Below are 19,880 nucleotides of genomic sequence, written 5' to 3' on the forward strand. Positions count from 1 at the left end.
AAACAACACCACATCAATAACACAGACATTACTAAGATTGTTGACGTGGAAAACTCAGTTAAGGGAAAACCATGGTGGGAACCTACCCACAATGAAATAATACCCTATTAGGAGTAAACCAAATATTACAATGGGGAATGCACATGCATTTAGGCACACTGCCTAGAGCTCATTGCTCAAACAAGAAACCCAAAAGGGCTACAACCCTTAGGGAAGACTCATTGCCTTACAGGAAGTCTCAATGACTATTCAGACAACAATCTGGATTACATGAACTATGAAAATAACATCTCCATATGCCTGAGTATAGTTCTAGTTAAGCTCACTATCAAAACTTCTTTGTAACACACTTGTTCACACAACTTCCCTGCTACTGAATGATTGATACAATATTCGCACATAGCATGATACTTCTTAATGATTATTACATTCATTTATACAAGTCATCAATCCATGAAATATAGGTTGGCTCAACACATGCTACATGATACAAAAATATAATCACGGACGCTATAATAATGCATGCGGACCAAAACAATGTTGGCTAAGACATAGTCTGGACCTAAATAACCATCACAAATATGAAACACCTCCAAGAATTATGCCTCAATCATCTGCAACATGCTACCAATATCGCATAACATGAAGAACATCACCAGACAAGAAAAATATTCAATAACGCGCACAATAATCAATGCAGACTACTAGTATGCATAGAACATGATCTAGAGACATTCAAATGCAATATCAATTGCACCACAACAACCGCAACAACTCAAATTACTAGAATCATCATCATCTTTCTACTGGAGCTCAAGAACACCAACATAACTCACTGTCAAGCTGAAAGATTAGCTTGTGAATTTCCAAATTATGAACCAATCAAACTAAGGACACACATCAACATCCAAAATACATCCCACACATCCACAACTAAAGATATTACAATTTCGGAGCAATATGGAGCACAAACCAGAATAACGAATAACATGAACAATTGAATATCCAACCATAATACTAGACCTTATACTCAATCAAAACATCATGCATACCTCTGCAAATGGAAATGAGCCATGTACATACAACATACCCAAAACCCTTTAATTCACATTAGCTCATGTGCAACAAACAGCCTAAACCAACTCATCCAACCTGACTGCAACACTGGAATACACAAAAGAATATGTTCAAATCAATGACAACACACTATTCCATAAAACTTCTCAACAATATCCAATAATCTCCCCCTTTGGCATTGATGGAAACATATGAATATGAAAAACAATCAATGCAAAGAAAGAAATCAACTCACAACAATCTCCCTCAAAATCATTGTTGGATATTAGAGTTGTTGGAATGTGTTGTTGTCATTGATGTCAACATATTCCTATGTTTTTGTGCTTCGGTGTTGCAGAGAGTTGGTTTGGTTGATTCATTGTAGATATGTTGATGTGGATTTAATGATTCAAAGATTGGTATCTTTAGTTGAAGATAATTTGATCAAGTTATGTGATAGGTATGGTGACTGGTTTTTTTGTTTGTTCTGTATTATAGAGCTGTGTTTTCTGGTTTGTATTATTCTGGAATTGATTCATTATGTTGTGTAGATTTTGAAGAGTATTTGGGACGTTCATGTGTGTCCTCAGTTCAAGAGGTTCATTATTTGAAACTTCATAATTGTATCTTTCAGTTTTCTATGTTGGTGTTCTTGATCTCTAGAAGAGTAATGTTGATGATTCTTATAATCTGAGTTGTTGTGGTTGTTGCAGAGGAACTCACATTGCTTATTGGTGTTTCTAGATCATGTGTTATGTATATTGCTGGTCCACGTTGATTGTTGTGTGTGTTATTGAATATTTTATTGGTCTCATCATATTCTTCATGTTATACGACTTCTTGGTCGATCTGATGGTTCTTATGTGTTGCAGATGATCTTGGTGAGATATTCAGTGGTGTTGCATGTTTGAGGATTTGAATTGGGTCCATGTTATGTCTCTGACAACATTGTATTGGTCCGCATATGTATTTATGTATCATGTGATATAATTTTTTAATTAGGTCTTCTAAGTTAAGCCAACCTTGAGAGTAAGGTTGATGATTTGTATAAATAAGTGTAATAATCATGTAAGTTTTGTGTCTACGATCTTTGAGAGAGTTGTATGTGTAATCAAGAAAATTATTTTTTTGGAAGAGTGTTGAAGATCAAAGGAGTGTTGCAGAGCAAACAGTGTGCTTAACCGAAACTGTGATCAGACATTTAGAGATGTTATTCTTTAAGTTCATGTAATCTAGATTGGTGTCTGATATTTGTAAGGTAGTGAGCTTTCCTAGGGTTGTAGCCCTTTATTGTTTTTAAGCAGTGAGCTCTAGGTAGTGTTCCTAAATGCATGTACATTCCCCATTATAATATTTCACATAATACTACAGAGTATTATCATATTGTCAGTAGGTTCCCACCATGGTTTTTCGTCTGGGTTTTCCATGTCAAAAATCTATGTGTTATGTGTGTTTTTGATGTGGTGTTCATCTTTGTTATTGTTATTCTTGATCAGATCTAAAGTTGAGGTTAAATTTGTTTAAGTGTGGTGAAAACTAATTCACCCCACCCCCCCCCCCTCAATGTTTTCCTGCATTGTTGTTGCCAACAATTGGTATCAAAGATAGATCCTTTGGAAGAAGCTTGAATGCTTGAGGATATTTGGGATGGAAACTGTTGTTTTCAAGAAGGAGAGTTTGAGGTTTGATGGAGCTAATTACATTATATGGAAGAATTGGATGGAGTGTCACTTGAAATATCTTGAATAATATTATTGGAAGATCACAAAGAATGCCTACATTGTTCCTCAGAATGGTCCTATTACTGCAAATGAGATCAAGGATGTTGAACATAACATAAGAGCCAAAGAAGCATTGCTAAGTGCCCTGACTGATTCAAATATGACTAATGTGATGGGATTGCAAACTGCTCATGAGATTTGGGAAAAGTTAGAAACCTTGTATGAAGGATACAAACATGTGAAAGTTGTTAAATTGCAGAGCTTGAAAGGAAAGTATGAGATGTTGAGAATAGGAGAAGATGAGGATATTTCATCCTTTATGGCTAAAATGAATGATCTTGTGCTAAACATCAGATGTGTCGATGAAATCATTCAAGAAGATGAGATTGTAGCTAAAGTGTTGAGATCCTTGCCTCCTTACAAACACAAAGGTGTTGTTATTGATGAGATTCAGACTGTAACAACTATGATAAGAGACATGCTGGTTGGTAAGCTTGTTGCTTTTGAATTGAGTGAACTTGGAGAATTACATGGCAAAACTGATATTGCATTTAAAGCTACTGTATCTGGGAAGTAGAAGTATGATCTGGGAGAGAGTTCAACTAGGGTTTCCAGATATGAATGAGAAATGAGAGAGATGGAAAAACGAGAAAGAGAATTGGAAGAGCTAGAAGCACTTATTGCTAGAAGATTGCCTAAGGGAGCTGGTAAGTACGAAGGGAAGTTACATTTGAAAAAAATTCATGCAATACAATGGGACATTTTGTTTCTAGATGTCCAAAAAGAGTCGAAAGAGTGTCTAAGTATGCTAAGTCTTACAAGCCTAATCCTAAGTATAGATATTAGAAGAAGTGTTATTATGTGTTGTCTTCAAAATCTGATTTCCTTTAACATCCTTAAAATAATATGATTAAACTCGGTGCAGAAGAGACATCAAAGATAAGGAAATTCTCAAGACAACATATGACAAGGTTTGATTAAACCTTCTACACTTCGGACTTACTCAGAGCCCAGGTGGGTATACCTTTGTGAATTGAATTCACACTTTAAAACATAAACCCACAGCAAACCAGTCTAGAAAACCAGTGGATCTATTCACCTTGAAATCAACTGAAAACAAAGAATGGAAATTATACTTAAATTCAGCATTTTGATCAACAAAACATGCAATAAACAACTTCAATCAATACCAGTGCCTTATCCAAGGTCACAGAGTCATCTAAACTCAGATAATACTCCTCAAACAAAACATCTTTATGCGTCCCGTTGGCTTGGTTTCTATTAATCCTCATATATTCCTGACACCTACAAGAATTTATGCATTCCAAATTAAGCTATGATCATCAAAATTCAAAGTCTCTTCCAAAGAGTTTACTGGTATGAGTGATCCCCGCATCTTTAATTTCCCTCCTAAAGAGAAAAGCTAACGAACACTTCTACTAAAATTGCTTTGCAATTCCATTCAAACAGAACAACCCTGGATTATTCAGAATGAAAATAGTAAACAAATTGTAAACACACTTGAAGACAACACAAAGCTTCACTCAAAACCGATGGTCTATATATTGATATTTAGTTCAAGAAATATTACAAGAAGTTTTTGAATATTCTCCATTAGACTTAGAAAAGCTTAGATAAATTTCTGCAGCGTTTTCTTACAATTCTTTGCGATCGTTTTTCCTCTAGTCCTGGTATCCATTTATAACAACATGGATGCACAAAGCTTCAGACTTCTCAAGGAGAGTTTGTTACAATCATTTCTTTCAAAATAAAGAGGTTACAAGCTTTTCGCAAAAGCAGTTACAAGCTCTTTTCGGCCTCTGCAGTTTCTTCAACAGGCTATTCGGTTGCAACCTCTTCTACCTTTTCAAGGGCACTCTCCAACTATTCTGGATCATGGGTGGCATATTTAGTTGTCCACTCATCATACACCTCTTCTGTCGGCCATGAGAAATTAATCACTTTATCCTTAGTTTTAGTTAACCTTTTCCAAGAATTTCTCATTTTGTTGACTTCTGAATTAAGAAAACCATAATGTGACTTAATTTTCTCTATCTCTTGTATTGTCAAAACAAAGAAAGAAGCATCATCTAGATCAATAATTCCTTTAACTCTTGCTGACAATTTAGCTTCTATCTCCTTAAGCCACATTTGTTTGTCCTTTAATTGATCCGAGCTAGCAAAAACTCCTGGGAGCAACTCAAAAACTTGATCAGTGTACTCCTTTTTGCACAAATTTACCTTCCTATCAACATTATCCACTTTTTCTGCTAATTGTACTAAGACTTTAGTGACATCAGAAGTGGATTTAATGATGGGATTGGCCCTTGCTTCATCGCAGGATACACACATAAACTCTAAATCTTGCTCCCTAGGCCTCCATTTGTCAAAAATAGGTGTCAAAATGGCCTTGTCTCTCCTGAGCTCATTCCATATATCCATAATTTTACCTACATTGTTGTAGAGCAATGAGGCATTTATTGTATCTGCAAAACTGGAAATTGTAGCCCTTACTCTCTCCTCATACTTCTTTGCATATAAGGCCTGAGCCTGTTTCAAGTTTTCTAATTCTTGAGGAGTAATTTCAACCATTTGAGAGCTGGAGGGTGCTGGAGATGGTGAAAACTCAATGATAGGGCTAGTAGGTGGAGGTCTTGCAGGAGAAGAGGAGATCATCAGTGTTGAAGACTCACCTTGATGGTATTGTCCAATCAACTGGCTCTACAGCTTGGCAATGATGCTATGCTTACCTCTTACCTCCTCCTTGACATTGTTATAGGCCTTCAAAACTATTTCCAACTTGACTTGGAGGGCCTCTTTCTCTTTGGCTTCCTTCTCTGCTACTGCAACACTAAATTTTGCAGTCTCTAACACAGTGCTAGCAGCTTCCACTACCCCTGTACTCTGCACTCTCTTCACCATCATCCCACCAAGGTAACTTGACCCTGGGGTGTCTTTGCTTTTCTTACTCTCTTTTCTCTTGAGAGACCACATGACGAGTGCAGCATTGTCCTTATTGAAAGTAATCCCCTCCATGGGTTTAGTCTCTTTTCTCACTGCATCTAGTACCAGGGCATCTGCTATATCCCATTCGGGTAAAATAAGCACTCGAGCTTGTGCTACCATATCTCTTCCCTGCTCAGGGGTGATGGTTTTGAATTCTTCCATCATCTCTTGCTTTATTTCCTCTTTTACTAGGGCTGGATCTTTATTGGGCTGCTCAACCTTTCTTTTTTCACATCTAGCATTATATTTATCTATGTGTTGTTTCCATATAAATTGCATAAATGCTTCTAATGTGACAAAATTGTTATCAGCTGAGAAGGCATTACTTGCCTGCTTTATCTCAGGATCCCACTCCTGGCCTTTGAGTTCAGTGGTAGTGATATCCATTTCAGCAGCAATGGGGTCTTTTGGCATTCCTTCCTCCACTTCATCATAAGTGTAGGCAATTTCCCCTAGAATACCTAACTGTAGGAGTTGCTCAGCTGCTACTTGCTCATTTCCTATATGGATAGGGGATTGGGATGGGGAATACAAAGGTGTATCTGATTGTACTTCTTTCCCCACCCTTTGCTTCTTTGGGCTTTCTTGGATGTCAATGACATCTTGTATCTTCCTCTTTCCTTTGGAGGTAGAGGGCTCCCCTGTTGTAGGCATCAGCACACTATAACTGGATTTCTTATGCAATGTATAATCACCAGGAGGGATTACTTTGTTGGAAGCTGACCTACTTAAGATCTTCTCACCTTTTCAGGGTTGCTTTTGATTACAGCTTCCCTCTTCTCCTTCAGGGTCTGCATCACATCTTCAAAGCAAATAATTAAAAACTTTATTTTCTCCTCCAGAGGGAAAAAGCTAGACAATGGGTCATAGCTGGCATCAAACTGATGCACAAAATCCAAGGCTTTCTTATAAGCCACCCACTTCTCTTTCCTCAGCTCCTGCTCATCTAGATCAAACTCATTTCAGATGAGGTCTTCAGGAAACTGGAATTGATGAGGCCTACCTCTACATGCTGCCTTCTTTCTAAACATACCGTTGAAGAAGTCTTTTGGATCGGCACACCTGGACACTGCAGTGGACAAATGATAAGGCTTGAGGAAATCCTCAAAGCAATTCCAACCTCCCTTTGTTATTACAAATTGGTGGGCTATGGTAGCTGCAGGGAAAATAGTCCCTTTACCCCTGCCTGTCAACTCTGCCTCTTGTAAACCACCAATTTGTCTAAGGATCTCTGCAATTCCCACTTTGAGAGGGACCTAGTAAGGTAGCAAAAATGGGGTGCCTCTGAAACCAAACACTCTGAAAACTATTGAGACTGGATACAAGTAAATGTCACCCCAGTTATGAACAATTTTTATGTTCTCTGCGAATTCTTTTGGTCTTATGAATTCTAGAAGAACTTTGGGGATTCTTGGGTTCTCAGAGCAGAGGAGAGTCCTTATCTTGGATGCAAAATATTTATCAAACTTCAAAAAACTGGCACCCTCTCTATCCCATGACAACACAGTACTCCATAATTGTACCGGCATTTTTCTCCTTCTTTCTCCTTGACAAGGTCTAGTCCACTGGCAAAGTAATCACCACCTTTGAAGAGAAAAAGATGCATCAAGAGTGAGTACCATCCGAAAGGCCTATCCACCTTTCCATTCTTGATTCCTGTTAACCCTCCATGAATAGCATCAGCAATGAAAGAGGCATAATCAAATGTAATTGCAAGAGAAGGATTCAAAATCTGAGCAATCATTAACAGGTAATGATTTGGCATATTTGCTTCAGCATCTTCTCCCAAAACTTGGCAAAGTGCCCAATACATTCCTTTAGCCCTCAGGGTGAACATACTTAATGAAAAGGGCTCTTGTGTGTTGGGTCCTACAACTGTTAACCCTCCTATCTTCACAAAAAACTCCTTGAGAGGCTCGTTCCTGAGATGACTCCTCTGTGCACCGTAAATTTGGGCTAATGATGTGAAATTTATAGGTTCTAGAAAATTGGTGAACTCATTAAGCCCAAAAGCTTTCCTGAATTCTTCAGCATTAATCTCAACAAGGGTTTTCCCATTTATATCCCGAATGCTTCTTGTGACTGGATCATAGTTGAGCGCAATTTGGGTCAACAGATCTATGTCCATAAATATCCCTGGGACTACCAGTTTCCCAACATCTAATTCCCAAATACTGTTTTGTGGGGCCGGAGAATTTCTCATTCCAAATCCAATCTTAAACAACCCCAACCCAGACAATCCAACTTGTGGGTCTCTCAACCAGTTACCCTTGACATATAGTCCTTCTCCTATCTTTAAACGGGGAGCCTTGGGCACTAATTCTTTTGCCTTTGACGCCTGATTAGTTGACAACATCAACTGTTCTAAAAAATCATCACAGACACTCCTTTCTAAATAGTTAACTTTGCCATAAAATTCTCTTTTAGGAGCCATTTAGAAAACGTAAGAAATGAATACCACTCGTAGACAATCCTGTAACAAATCAATTATCTTATCTAAAACACACCACATAGGAATTGCTACACAAGAATATGAGAAAACTTGTTTTTGAATTGAAGGAATTTGCTCTGCAACTGAACTGACTTGCTCTGTACCTGAAGAAAATAGCTCTGCATCCGCTTCTCTACAAAATTCTTTAAAAGATATCTTCACCCGGTTGATAGGAAATCAAATATTGTACTCAGGGCCTTAACTACAACATTGATTCCGCATGCTTCGGTCGTCCCTTCAAAATTGAATTCATACGAGAATTCATATTTTTCGCTCCAACGGGTCACAACGTTCTTGCAAATGTTTCATTTTGCTCTTTCGCAACTTCGCGAAGCATAACTATCGGGCAGCTTGGTCCTGCGAAATAGTGTCGACCGTCCGATCAAAAGAAACTTGATCGAGCGTTAGATTAACTAACAGCTTTGGCTCTGCGCTGGGTCCCGCTTCTCTATTGGCTATATGATACCACGTGGCGCCCAACCATTGGCCTTGAAATTTCCTTCGCATTCAACTTAACGCTGGCCGCGTGTCTTTCTTTTATACCACCAGTTCCACCTTGGCGGGCCCACAACTTTCTTCTTAGACCACATGTCACCGGACACGTGGACGGCTTTCATTCACTCTCGCTATTTTGTGGGGTATAAAGAAAGAGCATCTTACCCTTGCGAAATAGCGCGGGCTGTCATATCATCTTTTAAATTGATTGGCATTAAACTGTCTGAAAAGGCTTTCGGGAGGGGTGGGCCCGCTGACTCACTGTGAACACCTGGCGTCCAGTCACCTTTGGAGCTAACTTGTCACTTTTTTTATACGCCGAAAGAAAACCATGGGGCCCCAACAAACTCTTGACAGTTGTATCCTCCAGGTCCTCCATCATGACATGTGGATGGCTCTCATTCACTCTCGCTATTTCGTGGGGTATAAAGAACGAGCATCTTACCCTTGTGAAATAGCGCAGGCCGTCAGATCATCGTTTAAGTTGATCGGCATTTAACCATCTGAAAAGGCTTTCGGGAGGGGTGGGCCCACTGACTCACTGTGAACACCTGGCGTCCAGTCACCTTCAGAGCTGACTCGTCACTTTTTCATTTGCCGAGAGAAAGCCACTGGGCCTCAATTTATTCTTGACAGCTATACCCACCAGGTCATCTCCTAACTGCGACCTGACTCACCTCTGGGGCCCGCCTTTTAGCCTTTAATCTTGACCCACTGACTATTGTGACTTGTGTCGCATGCCGCCATTTTACTCGCTATCATCAACCAACTGGACCGTCTATGTGGCATGCCATGTCATTTTTGCAACTTCGCTGGTTTTAAATTACTCGCAACTTCGCCTAGCGAAATAACGCGAGCCGTGGATCCACCCGTGAGATGCGCACTAGTTACTGGGCCCGACAACTTTAGGAGAAAAACATATAAGGCATAAATTTTTTGATTAATTAACATGACTGCCTAGGCAAACAATGAGGGGGAACACTTCCTACGACCCCATGACCCATTACTTAAGTGAATAAAGTAATGAAAGATTAGAAACCAGAGGGTTTAAAACAAACACAAGAGGATCTAAAATCAAAAACCCTTAAACCCTTGAGGTCTAGAACAAAGTTGAAGCATTTGAAACTGCACCCTATTCAAAATTTCAACAAACCATAGCCAATCATGGGAAAAGAAAAGCCCATTTTTAATCAGTGATAACATTATGTTGTTGATGAAGGTGTGACAGATGATGAGTTTGAGAAAGGGAATTCAGAAGATGAAATTGTTTTTATTGCTATCAAGGAAGATGATCCGGTACCTGTTGATTCTACAAGTTGCATTATTGAAGAGAAAGCCTTGGCTGCTAAGATTGAAGAGAAATATGAATGGGTGATTGATAGTGGTTATTCATATCACATGACAGGTGATAAAGGTAAATTTGTGAATATGGAGAAGTATGATGGTGGTGTAGTAGGATTTGGAAACAACAAATCTTGTGTAATCCATGGTAGAAGTTCTATTTCTCTTGATAGTAAGCATAATACTAATGATGTGTTATATGTTGGCATTATACAATCAGATGAGAATAGTTGATGTTGTCATTGATGGCAACCAACTGGTAATATGGTTCATAGGTTACACTGGCAACAGACATCATCTATCGGCACTAGCAGGCACTACAAGGTTATTCACATCGGCATCCAGTCTACACTGACAGTAGATCACATTGACACTCTAAGCCAACATGGAAATAATATCATTTTGTATTGTAATTATATTGTATAGCCGACATGATGTATTGTAAAGACTCATATATGTATGAGATCTTGTAGGTCATTTTGATATGTAATTAGGTAATGAATGTAAGCAGTATATGAGAGCGAATAACTGTATATGCATTATGATTATTTTATGAGAGAATACGAGTAGAGTAGAGCAAAGAAAGGTTTATGGCAGAGGTATCTGATAGAGCTTAAACTGGTACTGAATCCAACATTGCAGATTCTATTTTGAGCAATAAATTGTCATTGGATTTAATCATCCAATTTTGTAGTCAGTGGGACTTCGTTTTGTGATTGAGCAGTGAGCTCTAGGCTATTGGCCTTCCTGCATGTGTAGGCCCCTATTGTATAAGTAATATTTATTCATATTGTCCAATGAGTAAATATTATGGGTCACAAATCAAACCAAGGTTTTTCCCCTACCGGGTTTCCTCGCCAAAATATCTATGTTATGGTGTGCATTGATGGTTATACTTTTTTTTTTCTTTACTGCATTATTATTTTCCTACCAGTATATTAAGTTGGGTTATAAAGTTGCAAACAAGTTTAAATCTTTTATTCACCGGTTAGACACTGATTCACCCCCCCCTCTCAGTTTCTTTTATAATGGCTTCTTCATCCCCCGTTCCTGAATTCATAGCGAACCCTACCATTGTGGAGAACATAAAATGGCCTAGACCCATTTTCAAAATCATTCCTAAGGTAGCAAAACTAGATGACTCCATTGGTGCATTTTCTAGAATCCTGAAGAGAGTTGCGTTTGTTGAAGACCCTAGGGCATACATACATTGCTACATTGAAATTTTAGGATCCGAAGATTTGAAGAACACGTACATGAATGTTATCACCAAAAATAATGGGGTAGTGAAACCAGAACACAAGGTAGTTGAGGATTTAGGTTTCATTTATATCCTCCATATGCCATAATTCTTAGATGCAACTGTTTGCTATGTTCTTAGCAGGGTTCATGGTGAATTTATGTGGTTGGACTTAGTTTATAAGATCACTAAAGAGGCTACAAGGGCTATTACTGGTTTAGCATCCACTGGCACTAGGCCTGACAAGAAGAAGAAAATCCCTAACAAAGAGGTTATGAGCTTAACCGGAGCTACATTTGACAACAGGTCAGTTAGGGTCAATGATATAAAGGCTAACAATGTTAAATTTACAAACATGGTCATAGGATATAAAGTTACTCAAACTAATAGGTTGAATTTTGTATCTAGTTCCTGCATTCATAGTGCTCATGAGATTATATTAAACAATACTAAAATTGACATCTGTGAATGGTTAAAAGATGAACTATTATTGAATTTGCACAAAATCAAAGGTGGTAAAAAAGGAACCTTCAAATTTGGAAGTCTGATTGTATGTTTAATGCTTTAATTCTCAAAAGAGATTCCTTTTATAGGATATAAGGATTTTGCCTATGATACTTTTGTTGGAAAAGAGATAAAGGAGGCAATTACCAGTATAGGATCTGATGGTGATGAGTTGATAAAAGACTATTTCAAGAAATTACAAGCTAAAATGAGACAAAGGGAAAGGATTCCCCAAAGCATTGTGGATAAAATAAATGAATAAACCATTAAGGAAAGAGTGAATAAGGAGAAAGATGAATTCTTTGACAAGACAATTAAGGAATGTACTGGACAAATTGATTCTTTGTTACCGGCACTAAATTCCACCATTTTGGAATACAAAGAGTTGTACAGGGAAGCATGTAAGCCTCGCCATTTAACAGAGGATATTGATAAGGAAATAAGGAAAATACAATAAGAAATTGATGATATAGCTGATAATATGATTGGTTCTTTGGAACTTACTTTAGTTTTGGATCAGGAAATGGCAACCTGTGAAGACAATATTGAGAAATTAGAAAGAGAGAAAGAAAGGCTAAGAATGAAAACTCGGGAGTTGAAGAACAAGCTTGGTCCTAGATTGACAACTTATTAACACACTGGAATGAGCTATCTAAGGCATCTATTCTAGGCAACAGATCACCGGAGTAATAGATGCATTATCTGACTGGGATGATCCGATAGACTGAGACCATAATTTCTGACAATACTAAGTTTTTGGAAGGCCTTAACTTGGTTTTGGCAGATATTTTTCAGATTTTACATAACTGGTTACAAGTTTCTAGGTAAATTTTGAATTCTTTAATTCTTTTGACATCCTTTGTCATTGATGTAAAAGGGGGAGTGTGGTGTGTGAGAAAAATATACAGAAGGAGATCATTTTCTTAGGGGGAGAACATTCAGTTTTTGGACTTCATTTTTGGATATCAGTTTTTGGATTTTTCTCATGAGTGTTGCCATCAATGCCAAAGGGGGAGATTGTTGGCATTATACACTCAGATGAGAATAGTTGATGTTGTCATTGATGGCAACCAACTGGTAATATGGTTCACAGGTTACACTGGCAACAAACATCATCTATCAGCACCGACAAGCACTATAATGTTATTCACATCGGCATCCAGTCTACACCGACAGTAGCTCACACCGACACTCTAAGCCAACATGGGAATAATATCGTTTTGTATTGTAATTATATTGTATAGCTAACATGATGTATTATAAAGAATCATATATGTATGAGACCTTGTAGGTCATTTTGATATGTAATTAGGTAATGAATGTAAGTGGTATATGAGAGCGAATAACTATATATGCATTATTATTATTTTATGAGTGAATAAGAGCATAGCAGAGCGAAGCAAGGTTTATGGCAGAGGTATTTGACAAAGCTTAAACCAGTGCTGAATCCAGCATTGCAAATGCTATTTTGAGCAATACATTGTCACTGGATTTAATCATCCAATTTTGTAGTCAGTGGGACTCCTTTTTGTGATTGAGTAGTGATCTCTAGGCTGTTGGCCTTCTTGCATGTGCAGGCCCCTATTGTATAAGTAAAATTTATTCATATTGGTCAGTGAGTAAATATTGTGGGTCACAAATCCCACTGAGGTTTTTCCCCTACCGGGTTTCCTCGCCAAAATATCTATGTTATGGTGTGCATTGATGGTTCTACTTTTGTTTTTCTTTACTGCATTATTATTTGCTTACCAGTATATTAATTTGGGTTATAAAGTTGCAAACAAGTTTAAATCTTTTATTCACCAGTTAGACACTCATTCACACCCACCCCTCTCAGTGTCTTTGGGACTAATCAAGTATCTAACATTATACATTGAAGGGTTGAAGCATAATCTTTTGAATGTTGGACGAATGGTTGATAAGGGTTATGATTTAGAATTGAAGAATGGGAAATGTAAGATCTTGAATAGCTTTGATATAGAAATTACATCAGGAACTAAAACTAAAGGTAATATGTTTCATTTTAATGTTGGTAAGAAAAGTTGTTTGATAGCTAAGATTGATGAAAGTTGGTTGTGGAATAGGAGGGTGTGTCATGCTAATTTTGACTACATGGTTAAGATAAGTTCTACTCAAGCTGTTAGAGATCTACCTAAGATAGGGAAGCCTACTAATTAGTGTGTAAAGAATGTCAATTGGGAAAGCAAGCAATAGTTTCATTTCAGAGAAAACAATATACATCTAATGGGATATTAGATCTTGTGCATACTGATTTATGTGGTCCTTCTAGGGTGAGAAAAGTAACCCAACACATTTTCTTGTCGGTTTCATTTTCTACCATCACCTTGAATAGTTTGAATTTCCCAAATGCTTCAGATTTCTCCCTGAGAAAAGTAACCCAACACATTCTAGAATAGTCATCAATGATTAGCATAAAATACCTATCTCCTTGTATACTTCTAGTTCTTTTTGGACCACATAAATTAGTATGAATTAAATCAAGAACATTGTTAGACTTTTCTGGAATACTCTTGAAAGTTTCTCTAACTTGCTTTCCAAATTGGCATTCCTTACATACCAGATTGTGAGGTTTAATAATCTAAGGTAAATCTCTTACCGCATTAGTAGTACTGATTTTCACAATGCAATCAAAAATTACATGACAAAGTCTCTTATGCCATAACCAACTTTCATCAATATGTGCAATCAAATATGCTTTCTCATTGTTGTTCAAATGAAAGATATTACCTCTAGTCTGATTACCGGTTACAATTTCCAAACCAGTTCTGTTTAAGATTTTGTATTTACCATTCTTGAACTGTAACTAAAATCCTTTCTCAACTAATTGACCAACACTCAAAAGATTATGCTTCAAACCTTCAACATAGTAAACATTATTAGTATTGTGCTTACCATCAAAAGATATAGTGCCTTTTCCTTTGATCAAACAAGATTTATCATCTCCAAATCTTACTAAACCTCCATTTTATTCCTGAAAGGTTAAGAATTTACTCTTATCACCAATCATGTGATGTGAACATCCTGAATCAATAATCCATTCATCCTTATCTTCAACTTTAGCTACCAGGGCCTACTCTACCAGTTGAACAGTAGGTGCCAACTGATCTTCTGTTATAGCAACAAAAGCCCATCCATTGTCTATCAGATCTTCATCAGAATCATCAGTAACTCCTTCATCGGCATAATAACAAGATTTGTCTCTATTCTTCTTAAACTTGTATTTTTGATAATCAAGGTTAGGCTTATATGTTCTTTTAGCTTCTTCTCTTAATCTTGCATGTCTATCAGGACATCTAGAAGCCATATGACCAATCTTATTACAGTTAAAACATTTAAAGGGTGCTTTACCTTCATACTTACTTCCAATTGGACCTTTAGGCATTTTCCTTTCAAATAGTGCTTCAAGTTCTTCAAGTTCTTCATTTTCTCTCCTGCTTTTTCAAGTTCTCTTGCATAGAAGGCTTTCCAATTAGATTTATCAGATGATGATTATGCTTTGAAGCTAGATCTGTCTTTATAGTAGTAATAGGACCAAATTCCTCAAGTTCAAAAGCTAAAAGTTTTCCAACCAAAGTGTCTCTAGATACTGATGCATTACGCATTGTTCTCAATTCATTTATAGCAGTAACTTTCATTTTATATGCTGGTGGAAAATCTCTTAAAACTTTAGAAACAATCTCATCTTCACTTAAGGTTCCTCCACAACATTGTATACCCAAAACAATTTCATTTACTCTTTCCATAAAAGCAGAAATTCTTTCTTCTTCTTCCATTTTCAGACTTTCATACCTGACCCGAAAGCATTCAAGTTTTGTAATTTTGACTATGGAATCTCCTTCATTCAATGTTTCCAGTTTGTCCCAAATAGCTTTAGCAGTAGATCTGTCTGACAATCCCATGACTTGTTGATCTGATAATGCGCTCAAAAGTGCTTCTCTTGCTTTGCAATCATTTTCTTCATCTTTAGCCAAGGTAGGTGGATTAGGTTGACCTTGAGTAGGAGCAGTATAGCCATTCTTTGTAACATCCCATATGTCCTTTCTAATACAATTCAGATGTGTCTCCATCCTGATCTTCCATGTGCCATAGTTAATTCCATCGAGTTTCAAACTGTCCTTCATAAAATAGTTAGAAGACATTGGATCTCCTCAAGCTATTAAACTCCTGCAAAAAGAGGACTAGGCTCTGATACCAATTGTTAGGTCCCAGAGACAACTGAGAGGGGGGGTGAATCAGTTGTCCAATAAATTCAATCGAAATTAACTTAACCAAAACTTAATGCTTAATACTGGTAAACCAAACTTTATGCCGGTAGACAGTTTTATCAATTAATTGCAGTACCGGTAAAGATTAATGCATGAAACAAAAAGACAATAACATCCACAACACATAACACAAATGTTTGTACGTGGAAACCCTGTAAGGGGAAAAACCACGATGGGAAGCCTTATCCACAATCAAATGATACTATTGTAGATAATATGTGTATACAATATGGATTCTGCACATGCAGAAAGGCCAGCTGCCTAGAGCTTGCTGCTCAATCACAAAATGAGAGTCACACTGACTACAATTGGATGGTTAAATCCAATGATAATGTACTGCATAAAATAGCATCTTCATATGTTGGATTCAGTTTCGGTTTAGTTATGATTGCCTTCACAAAAACCTTCCTTCAACCTTCAAATCATGTCTCTGTGTATATCTCTGCTTATTTTTGCATATACCTTATTATAATTCTTTTTCCAATCGCATATCAATCTCACAAATGAGATGTTACATTTAACCATAAACTAAGACCAATTGAATAGGTCGGCTCACTAAAAGATATTACACTAAAATTAATTACAAATAAATCAATATCTGATGCATGATGTCAGCTCAATGTATTTACAATAATAATAAATCATTTCCATAACGTGTCGTGCTGATTTGGAATAGATATTACCGTCGGTGCTTATCTTGGACCTATTTGTCGGTAACAACAAATATGCAAACCCGAATAAACAAATAACCAAATTGTCAAAACCAAGTGATCGAATAATGTCTTCGACATAACTAAGTAGTCTCCAAGTCATTCCATGTGTCGGTGAACAATATAATCTATCGGTGAACCAAATACCGATGACTGTGCATAAGTCTCTAACTTGCCGGTGAACATAACCAAAATCTCCAAGTGCTAATAAGTGTTGACAAGTGATGATAGGTGTTGACATCAATGAAAAAACCATATCAACATATCCAAAATACCAACAATATTGTGATTCCTTTTCTAGATATAAATTTTTTTATCTCTCCCTTGATGGGAATACGTGCTTCAATCACATCCATATTCAATTCTCCTCCAACATCTCTGCAAAAATTCCTTCCCAATAGTATGCCATAGGACGTTGGCACATCAGCTACCAATACTGTCATTTTGATCTTCTCGTCTGGGAATGTGGCAAAAGCAAAATGTGCATCCTTAATTTGACCTATTAATGGGACCTTTTTGTTATCCATGGAAAATCATCTACCAAACATCTTAGCCAAGGTTAAACCAAGAGAATTGGCAACTTTTGTTGCATAACATTGTCAGGTGTTCTAGAATCAACTAAACAATTACTCAACTTATGACCATTAATCAATAAGGAAATATAAAATGGTTCTAACTTTTCCATAGGAGAAGGATGACTCACTAATTTTTTTGGGGATATGTTGGATTTGGGAGGATTACTTGAAGAAGTATCTTTCTCTTTTACAAATTTGACCAAACGATCAAATTGATCCGGATTGGATCTCAAATATTCTACTTCACACATTGTACTTTAGTTTTTCTAGCATGATCTATAATATCATATGACTAAAAATAATTCATCAAAGATTGATTAAGGTTCTCATTTTGAGAACTTGAAACATTAGGTGCATTGGTCTTTGATGCAGGTGCAGAAGAATTAATAGGTGTAGAAAAATTTGCAACAGTCGAAGGAGCACTTACATTTTTATCCTTCACATTGTCTTTAGGAACGGAGTTGACCTTTGGTGGATTTGGTAAAGGAGTTCCACGCTTAGCAATAACAACTCACGACCGTTGAGAATCCTTAACTTGTGTGGAATCATCAATCTTCATATTGACAAGCGACTGTGTTGCTTGCGCTTGCGAATGAGTGAAAACTGCAAAGACATCTCCATCATGTGCATCTTGCATATTATCTTCTTCATAATGCATATATCTGATGTTAGATTTGCCAACATATTCTGCATCATCCCCTTGAATCAAATTGACATCTTCATCCCTAAATGGAGGAAGATCATTTTGTTTAGCCTCATAGTAGCCTATAGCTGAATTCTAAGGAGGTGCTTCCAATGCAAGCCTCTCCAGACCAAGAGGTAACTTGTTTTGATTTCCCGCAACATAGTTGGAAGCATTATTTGGATAAGTCCTCCTTGGAATATCATGGTAAGAAGTATTCCCTTGAGAGGAAATTTTCTTCTTAAGTGCTAACAACTCATTTGCTAACTTTTGAATCATAGGATGAACAGAATTTGTTGAAGAAGGTGATGCATCAACAATTTGACTATTCCTAACCTTGTTAGGATCCTTTCTTATCTTACCAGCAAGGATAATATCATCTTCAACTGATATGGCCATCTATTGTGTAGTAGCCAAATCGGTAGGATTATTCCTACGCAAGAGAAATCTTACTTCAAGCAATTGAGCATTAATAAAGAAACATATTAAGTTTCCAGCTCTAGATTGTGATGTCGTCGAAATGTGATTGTACAACTTATTGAACTTTGCCACAAATTCTTTCATAGGCTCTGGTGGTTCCTTCTTCATTTAAGTCAATTGTGATAAGAGTGCATGATCATCTTCAGCTGGCTTGAACCTTGCCTCGAATCTTGTTCTAAGGCTAGCCCAATTTATAATACAATTATTTGAAAGATGATAAAACCAATCAGTGTTAGGACCCAGAGGCAACTAAGAGGGGGGGTGAATTAGTTGTCTATTAATTTCAACCCAAATATAACTTAACCAAACTTAATGCATAATACCGGTAAACCAAACTTTAATGCTGGTAAATAGTTTAGCAGTTAATAACAATATCGGTAAATTTTAATGCATGAAACAAAAAGACAAATAACATACACAACACATAACACAAATATTTGTACGTGGAAACCCTGTAAGGGAAAAAACCATGGTGGGAAACCCTACCCACAATTAGATGATACTACTGCAGATAGTATGTGTTTACAAATGGGGTCTATACATGCAGAAAGGCCAACTGCCTAGAGCTCACTGCTCAAACACAAAATGGGAGTCACACTGACTACAATTGGATGGTTAAATCCAATAACAATGTACTGCTCAAAATAACATCTTCATATGTTGGATTTAGTACCGGTTAAGCTCTAATTTACCTTCTTCAAAACCACCTTTAATCTTGAATGATGTCTGTGTGTATAGCTCTGCTTATATTCGCATATACCTTATTATAATTCCCTTTTCACAATCCTACTAATCTCACAAATGAGATATGACAATATGGAGAAAGCATTGGATGAATTCTAGGATGAATATCAAAGGAACATGGACAATATGGTTTCTCACACCAGAATTCAAGATAGACTTGACATGTTATTGCAAGATGCATCAACTAGAGAGAAAGTGAAGAAGAAGGTGCAGGGTCTGCTTGTTACACATGAGAAAATTACAAAGGAATTGAAGTTTGAGTTTGATGAATGCCAATAGATTTCTCAGCATGGGGTTCCCAATCTGGTAGATGATGCAGATGTGATCAAAGGCAAAACCATATGGATCTCTAAGTGCAAGTTTATGCTAGTGCAACCCAAGCCATCGCCAGAGCAGATGTCCTTGACATGAACGACATGGCCGATCTGTTGGAGAATTTTTATGTGATCAAGAATGCAGCCAAGGATGTGATCTTCAACGCTACAACATACAAGGATCCAAGCTACTTGCAGCATATTCAAAAGTGTAGATGACGACTGGATCAAAAGT

The sequence above is a fragment of the Cryptomeria japonica genome, chromosome 5, assembly GCF_030272615.1.
Source record: "Cryptomeria japonica chromosome 5, Sugi_1.0, whole genome shotgun sequence".
Classification (NCBI taxonomy): domain Eukaryota; kingdom Viridiplantae; phylum Streptophyta; class Pinopsida; order Cupressales; family Cupressaceae; genus Cryptomeria; species Cryptomeria japonica.